Raw genomic sequence first — 15,119 nt, forward strand, 5'->3', positions numbered from 1 at the left:
GTCTTGTGTTCAGTCAGATATCTGTGATCTCCCTGCCAACTTATAGAGCCGTCACAACAACACAGAGACTATAAAACACACATTAGACAGGCTCAAGATGCTGAAACACCTTCAGAGCCATGAAACACTTACTGATTAAGAGAAAACTTTTCTCACATTTCCATTAAAACTAAATCTGCTTTATAGTTCTGCTTTGAAAAGTTGACTGAAATAGATGGAAATCGGAGACTGAAATAGATTCGAATAGTTTCTAAGGCTTCTAAATGATCAACATTAGCAAAACTTTACTTTATTTTGTATCCACTCAAAGCTCTTTTAGTGTAGTTGTACAAATGTCCAGCTTCATCTCGAGCTTCTGCTGTCAAATCTGGACTGATTTTGATCAGAATAAGGTCAGTAATATCTCCAGATGAACTCTTCCTGGACTGAAGCAGCTCAGCTTTACTTGATTCTCCATCAATCATGTTTTAGAGTCTCAAATCTGATCCTCAGGATCTTTTGAGAAGCATTTCACTGTTCCTCAGCGGAGGAATGATCTTCACAAGCCTCCAGAACATCTCACATCTTCTGAGGAGCCTTGATCTCTTCAGCTCTCAGTCACTGCGTTATATGTTTGGATCATTTCATCTTATTACTGGAGATATAGAGCCACGACTGACATTAAGATCCTCTAATGTCAGTATCTGCTGTACTGTTATGAAAATTGCAATGATTTACAACACGCTTCAGAATCTCATAACACTTAAATATCAGCATCTGCATTATTTAATCTCAAATGATTGCATATTTCTGCTCAATTTGAGTCTCTAAGTAAAATTGAGCTGTTTCTACTACACATTCTCACTCTGTCAGACTATATGAACCATAAAAGCCTGATAAGAGACATTAAAAGCCTGATGGATCAAATTTTATACTCAGCAAAACACATATGCAAACATGTTTTTTTTTTTTTTACAATTTTTTTATATATTAAAAAAATCAGGCTTTAAAGAGTTAAATCTCTCTCCACATGCATTCACAACACAAATAACTTCTGTAATGTTAAGAATTTTATAATAAAACTAAATATTAGTGTGAAAAGTGACTCGTTTTGATTAATCTATGCATGTTACTAATGACTGCATTGTGCATTTTATTAATTATATATTTTTTTCCCATCTGTGTGGCTTTGCTGTTACCAGCAGAAAAGGAAAGCTGTTCAGAGGTGGAAGTGTTTGGAGGACATCCGATGCTCAAATCAGTCATTTTTCTTCTTTAGAATGGCGTTCACTGATGAATCATTCACAATAACAGCGGAAGCATTGATTTAGAGACTCATTTGTGACGTCATGTTGTCTGTGGGATCCATCTCCGGCTCTTTTGGCTACTTGAAGCATAATCCAGCTGGTCATTAATACACGCTTTCAGTCCTTCAGGTATCGATTCCTTCAGCTCAACCTGATGAGAACTAATCACATCAGCTGAGCATTGGATGTGTTGTCGATATAAATGTCTCAGTGATCTGCGCTTCTGGATAACACATAGCTATGCTGTATATACTGTATACTCTACATAGTATGTGACTTTTCTATATGCATAGAATATCTGGATGATATTTCATAAAACGATTAAGGGATCGCTGCACTGGGTAATCTACCCCACAATGCACTGTGTGACTAATGAACTGGAAGTTATTTATTTTTAATAACTTGTTCTTCACTCATTATGTAATTGGACAGCGAAAAGATAATTGAACTATACATGAAATGTAAATGGGGTCATGTTGCAACATTGTAGCATACTGTACTTCTGTATGAAGCATGCAGTATTTAGTAAGTACTATGCTAATAAAGTTTGGGGTCATTTTCGAAAGAAATTAATACTTTTATTCAGCGAAGATGCATTAAATTCATTAAAAGTGACATGCATGTATTTAATATCATGCTTTTGCTCTTTTCAGCTCTGATTGTTCACTTTGAATGCATTGAAACACATTGTTATGAGTTCAATCATATTTCCCTTCTGTCATTCTTAATCACACATTTTTCAGACAAAGACGGGTCGTCTGTGTCGTGTCAGTGTTATTTGGGGTTGCCTTTGAAGCCGCCCCTGAGGGTCCCGCTGAGCTGTGCTGGTCAAAAGTTAAATCTGCTCCTAACCTTTGAAGCGATTATCCAAAAATCACATTCCTGCCGGCGTCTGAAGCGAGCGATGACCCTGTAATTGCTGCTCACTGCTGTGTTTTCACATTTGAGAATGGAAGGTCATGTTTCCACTTTTACTTTCTAAATCACAGGGATACTCACCCTAATCCCGCAGAAGGGGATTTGAGAGTGTCCCGACTGTAAAGTGGAGCCCTAGGGAGGTTTTTAACCTGCAAACACAAGCGGAGATTCAGCCCTCATTATGAGAGCTGGATAAGAGAGAATAATGTGCTGGCTTGAAGAGATAAAGAGAGGAAGAGAGAGCGACGTGTTCGGGAAAATCACAGAGAGCACAGGGGAGAGTGAAGAGCGCTCTCTGATCATCATCAGAGGAGATAGAAAGTGGCTCTTCCTGTTTGACTGTATGTTATCACACCGTCCCAGTGTGTGTGTGTGTGTGTGTGTGTGTGTGTGTGTTTCTGACACTAAACAAGATTGATCAAACAGCATCTTACAGTTACAACACTCTGTCCTTATGAAGGAAGTCTGATATACCTGGAATGTAACCCAATAATCTGCTTGATTTCCAATTTACCCCAACTTTTAGTTAATGGTTAAAAATGTATTGATTTATAACTTCACCCAAAAATGAAATTTCTACCATTTACTCAAGTTGTTCAGATCTTTAGGAGTTTCTTTCTTCAGTTGAACACAACAGACGATGTTTGGTAGCCATTGATCTCCATAGTATTGTGTGTGTGTGTGGAGGGGGGGGGGTACTATGGAAGTCAATGGCTACCGTCAACTGTTTGAAAGAAACTCATACAGGTTTGGAACAAGTGGAGGCTTTTAAAACCTACGTTGTAAAAAAAAAAATATTTGTATTTTTCTTGGTTTAAAACTTATTTTTTCTTAATTACATAAATGTCAGTTGATTTTTTATATACAGATTTTTATTTTTTCTATTTTTTTTATTATTATAGGAATGTTACTTTCAAATGTTCTCAGAATGTACCCGCAGTACTTAAAATCGCATCGGACCCATTTTCCGACAGCAGCAGTAATTAATATCCACACCCGACCCGACCCGCTTAAAAAAGAAACCGACACCCGACCCGCACCCGAAATCAAATCAGTTAAGCCAATCACATTAGACACCCTTTTTTCGAATTTTATTGCCAGGTCATACAGAAGTTATTTATGTAAAACTCTTTTTAAAAGATATTCGTTTTTTATACATTTTATCTTAATTTTGGTCAATGTTTTATCAATCAATTGCCCATATTTAATAAATAAGAAGCAAATATATAGCAGACAACGTAATAACCTTAGTGTAGGCTAATTGACAGAATTACAAAAAAATATTTTGCTACCTAAAAGTTAAATATTTTTTGTGTCACGCATGCATGCATGTCTATTTCCCTCATATTAAATATAAAACGCATGTGGACTGATATTCCTTTATTAATGGAGTATATAAACAGACGTTTCAATATATTGGTATTAAATGCATTTTCTGAGGATTTATATTTCACGTTTTTACTGCAAATGTCGAAATACGTGCTCTTTGGTCCATCAGTCACAGATCACATTAGAATAAAATATCTCATAATAAAATACAAAATTGTCTGATTTATGAATGTATATGCATAGTTCTCATCAGTCGGAAATACAGATAAATGATTTCATTTGTTGTATTTTTGATTCTGATCTTTTACGTCTAACTAATGACTCATGCAGCCATTCGCGCGGCTGTGATTTTTTTTTTTAACGTGGAACGTAGGCCTATTTTTACGTTTGCACGTGACTGTTTTGAACCCGTGTTTAGACCCGTGTTTCCCCTGTGTCCGACCCGCACCCCTATCCGACACAGTTGGATATTTTTCACCCGTTTCAGCCAAATTTGCGGGTACACGAACCCGTGCAGGACTCTAGGCTACACTACACTACAGCTCCCCTTGTGGCAATTCCGAAAATGACATGTAAATGGATTGCTTTTTAAGAATCATTTTCTGGCATTTAAGAATGCAACAAAAATTCATGCACTTATGCACATTCTTATATACCAGAGTGCTGTAAAGTTCACACAGTATTTGTAATGTTTACATGCTCAGAGAAAATGTTTTTTTTTTTTTTGCAAAAATTATATAACACATTTTCACAGGAACCACAATAAATTTTACATTATATAAACATCTAAAGGCTATTTGATGCATCCTTGCTGAATAAAATTATTAATTTCTTTCAATATATAAATAGCTATTTTAACCTAATTTTGCATGATGCATTGCATATTTTATGCTTCATACAGATTTGCATAATTATTATACACAGTACATATATGATATCTATGTTGCTCAATTTAATGCATCCTTGCTGAATAAAAGTACTCATTTATTTTTTGAAATAAATAGCTATTTTACCTAATCTTTGCATGTTGCTATATATATATTTCTGTGCATGCTTAGAAAAACATATAATATCTATATTAATCAATTCAATCCATCCTTGCTGAAAAAAAGAATCAATTTCTTAAAAAAAGAAATGTGAACAGTGCTCATAAATGTTTTTAATGCATCTTTCAGAGATGGCAGATGTTTGTGTATTCTTTTATTCTCTCATTACAGAGTATATGTGTACTTCATAGTCTAAAAGTGCATTTGTATTGCACATGTGATGCCGCCACACGCTGATCTGCTTCAAAATCTGACCTTTCACCTTCAGAAATGATGGTGTAGAATCAGATGTGCTGCTCTTTCTCCGAGCGTCTCGCTCTTCTGCAGGGTCTGTTATTAGAGCTCGGGATGAGTGATTCTGACACGTTCAGTGTGGAGAGTAAGCACACTAAACACAACACTTGACAAGAACCACACTTATGCATTTTGCATGGACCGGATGAATAGATGCTTTCACCGTATGTGCTGAATTACAAATGAGCATCAGAGGAGAAAATAGAGAGAGACGAGCTGTTTGGATTACAATGCAATCTGGGATTGTTTTCTCTATGATCGCCGCCTACCTTATTATTCTTAGAAGGTTTAGTCTAAGTTTTAAATGAGGTCTTGTATCTATAAAATTTTAGAAATACAATTATGCGTTGATAATACAGGAAAAGAGAGTTGAGATGCTTGTTTCTAGAGTTTCTTGTAAGACTTTATCTACAGTGTTATTTTAATAGTATTTATGTACTATTACAGACAATATTAATGTTTTGAGTTAGCTTTTAATTTTTATATTTTAGTTTCATTTTAATTTGTAAATAATTGTACACTTCTTTTATTACTATGTAGGTTTAACTTATTTTTATTTCAGTACTATTTTACCATTATTGATATATTATTAAAATTTTTGTTAATATTTTGAATTCACTTTTATATTTTCTGTATTCATTTAAAGTTTAAAGTTTTGTAAAAGATATTTATATTAGATTTATTTGTATTTATTTTTATGTCTGTGTAGATCTTAGTAATGATGCCTTAGCGACTAATTGAAATAAAATTTACATTTAAGATTTTTATATTTTATTTAACATTCATTTTATGGTTTTAGTTGATCAATTATATGTTTTTCACTTATATTTCATTGAATTGATTATTTTTTAGATTAGTTTTTATTAATATACCCTGGCAAAAATAAAAACAGACATATATACAAAATATAGAGCTATAAGATTAATGTGGAGTTATTTAATCTTATGGAGAATTTGACGAGAAATGTCCGCGATATCTGCCTTGTGATAAGGCATTATTGAGATATTTTTAGACACTTGAATTTCTTTTTATTTTAGGAGTATTTTCTTTATGAGAAAAAGTTCTCTTTTCACTCTTTTGCTTTCTGATAGAAACAGTTGAGATATTAAAATAATCTGATTTGAGATTCTCTTTTCTCTATTTCTGGATTATGTGCTTTTAATATAGTGATGGGCATCATAAAACAAGCACCGTCTCTCTCTTTTGTCACGGCTACAGGTGACATCACTCCAGTTACCCAGAAGCCCTTTTGAGATGACTGACACTGGAACAAGCTTCATATCTGGTGAGTGTGTCAGTTCACAGTAACACACACACATCTCTCTCTCTCTCTGTTTCTCAAACCGCTGCAGATCATGGTGAACGGAAACATCTGTTGTCAGGTCTCCTGTCACTGGATTTCTGGGAAATAATGGATTGATGCGTGCAGACAGAAGAAACAACACTTTATGCTTTGTCTCGCACACACACACACACACACACACACACAGTTAGAGAAGATGATCTCGTCCCCTGACAATAGAGAATACAGCAGAAAACATATAAACTAATGTGGCCAAAACATTTGTAAAATAATTCACCCAAACGTAAAAATCCTGCCATCCTTTACTCTTCCAGATTCTGTTTCAAACCGTGTTTTTTCTTCCATGCAAACTCAAACTAAGCTGTTTATTAGAAAGTTAATATCGCTCATTCTGTGCAATGAATGAAGACACTATTGCAAACATTTTTTAAACATGCAAATATTCCAATATTTAATTACATTTCAATATTTTTTACATATTAGAATTAAAGGTTTATACAGAAGGGAATCATAAAAAATCATAAAATACTGTCAACAGGCAGAAAAAAAATTGGATTAAAAAAATAGGAATATAATTATATATATGAACAAACCCTTCTATAAAATCTTTCAGAATATATGAAAAAAACACCTTCTAAGTTTGGTGTTTGTGAGTGCTGCTGAAGTGGAGAAACAAATTAATTTTTTGTAACGATATGTAGTGTAATTAAAATCTGTTGATGCAAATAATGCAAAAATAAAGCCATGCGGATGATATATGAACAACCTCTTCTATGAAATCCTTCAGGATTTAGAAAAGGAGTAAAACTACTAAGTTTGTTGTTTATAGTTTGGTGCTAAAGCGGAGAAAACAAATTCATTTTGACAAATGTTCTGCAACGATTTGTAATTGAAATAAGAAAAAAAGTGCATTAATACAACCATGCAAATAATATATGAATGAACACCTCTATGAAAATCTTTAGAAAATGGGCCAGATAATAAAATAAAACTAAAATCTGGGATATGTAAGTCACAAAAATCACAGGTTTTGAAGATATATAGTGTTATAGAAATGTAAATAGACAGAGCATGCAATAAAATGAACACACAAAAGTGTATTGTGGATATTTTCTTACCACTAATCAGAAACATGTTATTTAAATCAAATAGTCCAAAATCTCAAAACTGACCAATAGATCCTTGGGTCTGTCATTTCTGAAGGTTTCACATTCAATGCATGCAAAAGAGCAGCAAGAGCATCTCTTTTTGTGTTGCACAGAAGAAAATAAACATCAGGGTGAGTAAAGGATCACCAATTGTTCATTTTTGCCTGCACCGTTCCTTTAAGAACCTGACAGCATGTACTATATGTACTACAGCCGACCCCTCATCCACACTAATTACATTCCAGCAGTTCAGCGTGTTTATGTAGAAAGGGCCGGCAGCCAAACAACGGTCTGATGATTTCCTGTAGACTCTGAGCGGTGGTTTCTGTGCTCTGTTGCGGAGAAGAAGAGTCGGACAGATGGAGGTTGAAAGCTATGACATCACATCTGACCTGCTTACCATCTCTTACATGCCCTTGACTGCAGGACTAATGACTCAACCACTGAGTTTCTGCTCAGAGTCCTTGAGTTGGTATTAATATAAACATCAGTGTGCAATTTAACTTGGTTGGTAAGATTGCTGGTTTGAAGCCTGCATGAAACACTGTTATAATGTTATGATCGAAACTCTCGACATAACTTGTTTTACGTTTATGCATTTAGCAGATGCTTTTATCCAAAGCGACTTACAGTGCATTCAAGCTAACAATTTTATCTAACATGTGTTCCCTGGTAATTAAACCCACAACCTTGCGCTTGCTAACGCAATGCTCTACCACTTGAGCTACAGGAACACTGCACTGTAACAAACTAAAAAATATATTCATATATACATTTCATATATATGCAGTAGTTTGAGAGTGTAGCGAGACTTTATCCATTATTTAGCTACTTGTGATTCTCTGATTGATGGAGATTTTTCTGCAGAATTGTGGGTAATGTAGTTTACCAACAGGAATTTCATTGTTAAGCACAATCATTTATAAAAAATGGTTGAAATAATACAGGCTAATGGTTTCAAATGAAGCATATATACCATTGATTAACAAACTCATAGCTCACAGTGATTCTGTCTTTGAAGTTATCATTAAAAACCAATTCCTTTATGTAGAAAATTAATTATACTTTCACTTTAATTAGTGTTTATATTAAAAACAGAACCAGGAGATGTTTGATTGCTTGTAAGAAACCCTCTCGACAAATGACAGGCATTGATTGGGTAATCCAGCCGCTGTGTTCGACCAATCAAGATTGCACTGGGGTCACTTCTACAGGATCCAATTAAAGCAAATTTACAGCATACGTGATAAAGCTTGTCAAACCCAAACTTCCTCCCTGAAGATCCTGAGATCCACTTTATGATGGTGATTCATCCTCCTCCTCTTCGAGCAGATATTACACTCCCATCAAATAATCCTCATCAATAAAAGATCCAAAGGTGCTTTTACTTTTGCAAAACGTGTTGCATTAGCTTTTTATAGATTGCCAGGTTGTCTAATCCTGTGATATCAGAGATCGTGGCTAATGCCTTCAAAGCAGCTGCAGCGCAAAGCGTCGCTGAAGGCATGCTCTCATCTGCCGGAGGATGATGTTTAAGCAGATAGACGTTTGTATTTCCTGCACCAATCATGAAGTATTCATTACTGACTTAAAGGCATAACAGCCTATTGTATTATTCATGTTGAAAGCTCACGGGTTTATTCTGTAGAATACTGTGGCTTGCACGCTCATCAAAGTGATGGAGACAATCATGCATGTGCATTTATAATCAGCTTAATTAACAGATACCAGAGACATCAAAAACCAGTGGTTATAGTTTTAGGGACCGAAGTTGACTATCAGCCAATAGAGGTGTACAGTAAGAGAATGGCACTTTTTTATTAGTAGTATACAGCAACAGTGTCATTTATTGTTAAACTGGTATGCTTGCTGTCATATTTGTTTAAATAGATGTTTATGTAGATTTCTGCAGTATTAATTAAATTGACTATACTGGTAAATCTGTTTGAGTTTACTAGTTGTCTACTATAGTTTGTCTGGTACATTCATGTTTTTGTTTCAACAGTATGTGTTAAGTTTAGTTCAGTATCTTTCAGGTTTCTACAACAGTATTAGTCAAGTTTACTGTAACCATATAAGACAAGTTACGTTACAAGTAAATTTGACCAATACTGTTACAGTAAATTTGAGAAATGCTGAGGGAACTTCTAGTAAACTTGAAGATAAATTGAACACACACAGTGCAGTTGGAACAAAAAGACAGATACAGGCACACATACTATTTTAGACCTTGCAAGATGTTTCACTAGGATATTTGACAAATACTGTTACAGGCAACTTGACAAATACTGTGGAAACCTAGTAAACATGACAGATAAACATAGCGCAGGCTTTTGAAAAGCAATAGCAGATATTGTACCAGTACACTTCACACTTATTCAACACTTTCTCATTCATAAAGTAGAACCATCACAGTTTAATAATGAACCGAAAATATGTATAAACTTATCATTCTAACATAAAAGTTCTTTAAAGTTGTATTTCAAGTCACAGCGAATGCACTGAATCCCATTTCTGCATGTTCTGCGAGTTTAGCCTGCATTTGGGAACCCAATGGCCACCAGTTATGCATTATTTTAAAATTTGCATAATTTCCAAAATTTTTATGTAAATGATGATTATAGCATTTGACTAGATTTGGTAACCCTTTATTTCGATAGTCCACTTTAGACATTCTACTACTAACAGTAAGTAACTTTGCAATTACATGTCAGTTAGCAATTGGCATTGAGTATTGAGTAATTGAGTATTAGTAGGCTGTCTGCTTAATGTCTTCTAATACTTTCTTTTCAACTTATTGTCAACTTATACTAACCCTAAACCTACCCTAACTGTCTCTGAGAGTTAGTAGACATGTAGATGCTAATAATGAGAATTAGTTGACATGTCGTTGACATGTATTTACAAAGTTACTTATAGTAAGTAGAATGTCTTAAGTGGACTATCGAAATAAAGTGTAACCTAGATCTGTTATGAGACGTGTTTGTAGTTTGTTTCCACTGAAGCTGGAGTTCCCTTTCATAGGTTCACTCTATGCTGCAAATCTGGTGGCTATGTAAACAAGTGACGAATATCTAAAGCCCTTATAGCATCATGCCATTTTACTGGCCAGTTACGCTTAGCACCGCCCCGAGAAACACATCTCGTATGCTCATATCAACATGCAACGTGAGATTTCATCAGATTTCTTTTCCATCAGGAAGCGGGTAATCTGTTGCCCGTAGGAAAACATTTTTGTCATGTTCTTTGCTATTTATCAGAGCAGTTTCAACTCTTCTCAGATGGATATGATGGGTTACAGGAGATTAATTGATCCGTGCCACAGATTTATCGCCACTCATGACAGAGGCATGCAATGTTTGGGCCTTCAGCATGCTCCGGCGGCGCTGACTGTTGACACTTTGAAAGTATTGTGCTCGAGGCTCACCTCCTTTCTGAGGAACGGAGGACACACGTCTAACCCCTGCAACTCCCTTTATTCAGTTGCCGAGGCGCTACAAAAAAAACGGCCGCTTGGGGTGATGTTTGCAAAGGCAGAGCTCATGGAAAGTGAACAGATGGAAGTGTCTCCCATTCTCTCACTCTCCCCCGGGCTGCTGCGCAAATTCCTTCATGGGATTTATCTATCATCCTGGAAGGTCTGGCAAGCCATCAATCTGAGCCATTGGATTCTGTGTCAGAGAAGGTTTTGACCCTGAAGACTTTCCTTTTGATGGCTCTATCCTCTTTTAAGAGAAGTGGGGACCATTGGATCAAGGGATCACTTTCAATTAGCCCTTCTTGTATGGACTTTGACCCAGGGCTGGTTAAAATCTTGCTGTGACTTAGGCCTGAGTATATTCCTAGGTTGCTTTCACACTATTTCACTTCCAGAAGGTGGTCTTGGAGGCTTTTTTCCCTTCTCTGATGTGGGGAGTGGAAGTGATGTGTGACTTCCCAGTCTTTGCCCGGTAAGGGCATTAAAAATCTGTGTTAACCGGGCAGTCCAGTGGTGTAGATCTGACCAAAACTCTGTAAACAGAGAATCTCTCACTGGGTGGTTGAGGTTATCTATGTGGCCTATGAGGTGTGTGGCTTGGCTTCACTTCTATGTATGCATGCTCATTCTACAAGAAGAATGACTTCTTCTTGGGCTCTTTTAAAGGGCTCTTTGTTGGAGGATATTTTGTGCTGCGACGTGAGGATGGACCCTGGCTCCTGGGGTTATATCTGCTTGAGTGGACCTGTTCCTCGGTCGTCCAGCTATCATCTGTTATGTGATGGCATTGTGGTATATCGTTCCCATATTGCCGGTTTTGCAGGATAGAGTGAACCTATGAAAGGGTGCATCTCGGTTACTTTTATAACCTTGGATCCCCACAATCCCTGAGTGAATGAGATGCTGCTTCACCTGCCGTTCCCATACCTTTCAGTAGGTGCTTTCCATCGTACATAGAAACATGATAAAATTGCGCACTGATATGAGAAATACGAGTTGTGTTTCGCAGGGTACAGGTTACATAAGTAACCGAGGCGTTTTCCGTCAAAATAAAGCTCTACTTTACTTAAAAGCAACTACAGTCAAAATAAAAGCTTAAAGGTGCTGTGTGGAATATTGATAGCTAGTGGTTGAAATGGGTACTGCAGTCCAAATTCAAAAATATATCTTTCAAGTGTAGGAATTAGGAAAAAAAGTATTGTAATTTTCCTACTGTAGAGTAAAAACTAAATAATATACCTATGACAGTGCAACTGCTTTACAATATATGCATATTATTGTCATAAAAGAAATAATAAAAAAAATATTAGTAGTAGTAGTAGTGTTTTCTAATGGTTTGGCTTCCTAAAACATCAGTCTGAATGCAATTTAACCTGAGACAATATATCACAACTAAAAGATGGTTGAGCCCGTTTATAGTTCAGGTACAAGTCAATTCACTGACTTTTTCTTAGGCCCCGTCCACACAGAGACATTTTTTTATGTATACACATCGTAACAGCAACAAAAACATGAACAAACACTAAATGATTGTCTTTTTTATTAAGTTACATTAACACAAAGTAATAAACGTATTGTTCTATGTTTGTTTGTATACCGCGTGCAAGGTTTATGCGCATAGTCTGAGTCTTCTTCTCTGTTATAAGTGTATCTATGTGGCAGAATTACATCATCACATACTGGTCTGGCGTGTATACGACTAACTTTGTGTACATTTTCTGGTTTCGTGTGGACGCAGATGTTTTCTTGAGACAAGGAAAAAAAAAGATTGGATAGTTAGTTGGTTAGTTTATGTTAAAACTGTGCATGCATCCAAATGCGTTGAAATTTTAAATGCAATTCAAAAACAACTTAGGCCTAAATATTGTATTGAGTGCAGCATAATACTGTTTATAGTTTATAAAACATCTTGTTTATCTTGTACAGGCTGTATAACTACTAGCTTCTGTTCTGTTTAATGGATCTGAATGTCCACAGTGTTGCAGTGAAGGGCTGAACACTTCAAGTAAAACCTGACACAAAGAAAATGGCCCTCAGATTTACAGTCTTGGCAGCACAGCAGGAAAGCTTTTAGCCGCGATATCAATCAAATCCCAGATCGCTCATATTCATGAGGATTTGAGCACTTCACTCCAAGAGAGCAGCGTGTCTCTGGATGTTTCCTCATCTCTCACCAGCAAACACACACACACACACACACATACAGTACTAATACTAATGCACATTTGAAACATAAATGACACAACTGGAGGATAATTTTGCACTAAACTTCACATATAAGTAGACTATGTGAACATGTAGTTTTAAAAACACATATGCAAGTTTCGGTTTTGTATGAATGCATCATATTAAGTGTTAAAAACTGTGCAATCCAAATGCATGGATATTTTAATTGCAATTCAAATTTATCCCTAAATATGCATCACAAGTAGAAGCATTGCTGCTTGTACCTGGACATATTTGGCAGGATTAAACAGCTAATCTTGTAAACATGCTTCTCTTGAATACGTATATGAAGTAATTGGCATGACAGTATACAGTTAACCAGTCATTATCGCAAAATAATCCCCTCCAGTATCACATCAGAGACCTCATGCTTTAAAATAATAACTGTCTGACTGTGCAGTATCCTTAAAGAGCAAATATTTCCCCTCAACAGACATTTGCAAGTGTTTTAAAGTCAGATGCTCTGTCTGTTTTTGTGATGGTGAAAGGGCAGCTGGGTAATTGTATTTCTGTGTGTGGTGCTGCAGTTTATCCGTGGCTGCAGTGGAGGTCTCCACACTCCTTATCTCCAGACTTGAACTGTTCCCATCAAATCTCAGGCAGCCCAAATCCGCTGCTGTATCCATAAATGACCCTTCACATCCTCACATCACCCCGAGAGCCGAGCGCTCGATAACTATGATATTTTTCTGAGAGTGAATGTGTATTCTTTATATTCCGTGCACTGGTTCGTTCACAGCAGTGATAAACATCAACTTTTTAGATTTTATACGAATCCAGTCAGAGTTATTAAAAAAAATGTTTTTGATCTTGGAAGTTGCTTGATGCAACTCAGCAGGTGTTGCACTCCCATTGGTCTATGAGAAGTTTAATAGAAAGTGCATCCATTAAAAAAAAAGTGTCAATTTTTTTAAATGGATGAGCTTTTTATTAAACTTCTCTTGGACCGATGCAGTGCAACACCCGCTGAGTTGCATCCAACAGCTTGAAAGATGAAAGCATCTGAAGCTGCATCTGAAGCATTATTTGCACTGCAGTAACAGTTGCTTTAAATAATGCTTTAGAAGTTAATGTTTTATAAATAATATTTCAAAAATGTGATGAGTTGGTGGCGGCTGGTATTAATAAGTGAGTCATTATGCCACTGTGTGTTACTCAGAGACACACAATGGTTCTGTTTGGAACTATTTTAATTAACAAAACAGAGCAAAAATTGAATATTTTTACAATACTGTGTCTAAAATCTTTATACAACCGTCCAATAAACAAGATCACATTTGCAATCATGCTGATACAGTAATGGGGGAAAAGCAGCATGCTTGCTTGTGTGATACTGCTTAACTGTATTATAAAGAAATATAAGACAAAAACAGTGCATTTTTACTCCATATATTGAATTTCTACTCTGGGATGCATCACACAGGATGCATTATTACAGATCATACTGATACACAAATACTGAAATACTGTATTCCATTTGTAAAAATAGGTTTTTTAGCAGGATAACAATTTTGTAGATGTCTGTAAGTGTCTATTTGACATGTTTTATAAAAGTAACTGTAGTAGTTGTCAATCAAAGGCACCAGCAGCGAATCACTTCTGCTGTCTGTGTTGTTAATTATATCAATCAAATGTTATAAACAGCCATAAAAGACAGAAGTCATCAGTATCTGATTATACTCCATTGTAATTTGTGTCCTGATTAGTCGTGTAGCAGGGCTCTTTCTGTCTGGCCCTGTAGGGGGTCACGGTTTCAAACACTTCATCTTCATTACAAGTCAATCAGAATCAACCACGAATGAGGAAAATGACTGATTATCACCTCCTGACTTGCTCAGTGTTATTAATCCTCTCTATGCTATGGGAATCTGTGTTATTTTTTGTGTTATTATAGTATCTGTTATTATTTTAGATTAGATTTTATTTTAATATATTCAGTTTTAGTAATTGTCTTCTGTGCTTTTGTTTTTCATATTTCTATATTTTTATTTTTATTTACAGTAGTTTTAGTAATTTTAGTAGTTCAACTTATTTTATTCAGGCAACATTTTTTATTTTGTATTTATATATGTTTTGTTTTCACTCTTAATA

At 35.7% G+C, this 15,119-nt stretch overlaps 1 protein-coding gene across 1 annotated transcript in view; it reads left to right on the forward strand.

The window, feature by feature from the left end:
- LOC113058789 (leucine-rich repeat and fibronectin type III domain-containing protein 1-like) overlaps window positions 1-15,119 on the forward strand; it is a 97,198-nt gene that overhangs the window by 58,062 nt on the left and 24,017 nt on the right. The window contains exon 2 of the mRNA XM_026226994.1: window positions 6,092-6,158. The gene's annotated coding sequence lies outside the window, so the exon portion shown is untranslated. The remainder of the gene's footprint in view (window positions 1-6,091; window positions 6,159-15,119) is intronic.

Source organism: Carassius auratus, chromosome 40 (assembly GCF_003368295.1).
Source record: "Carassius auratus strain Wakin chromosome 40, ASM336829v1, whole genome shotgun sequence".
Lineage (NCBI taxonomy): Eukaryota > Metazoa > Chordata > Actinopteri > Cypriniformes > Cyprinidae > Carassius > Carassius auratus.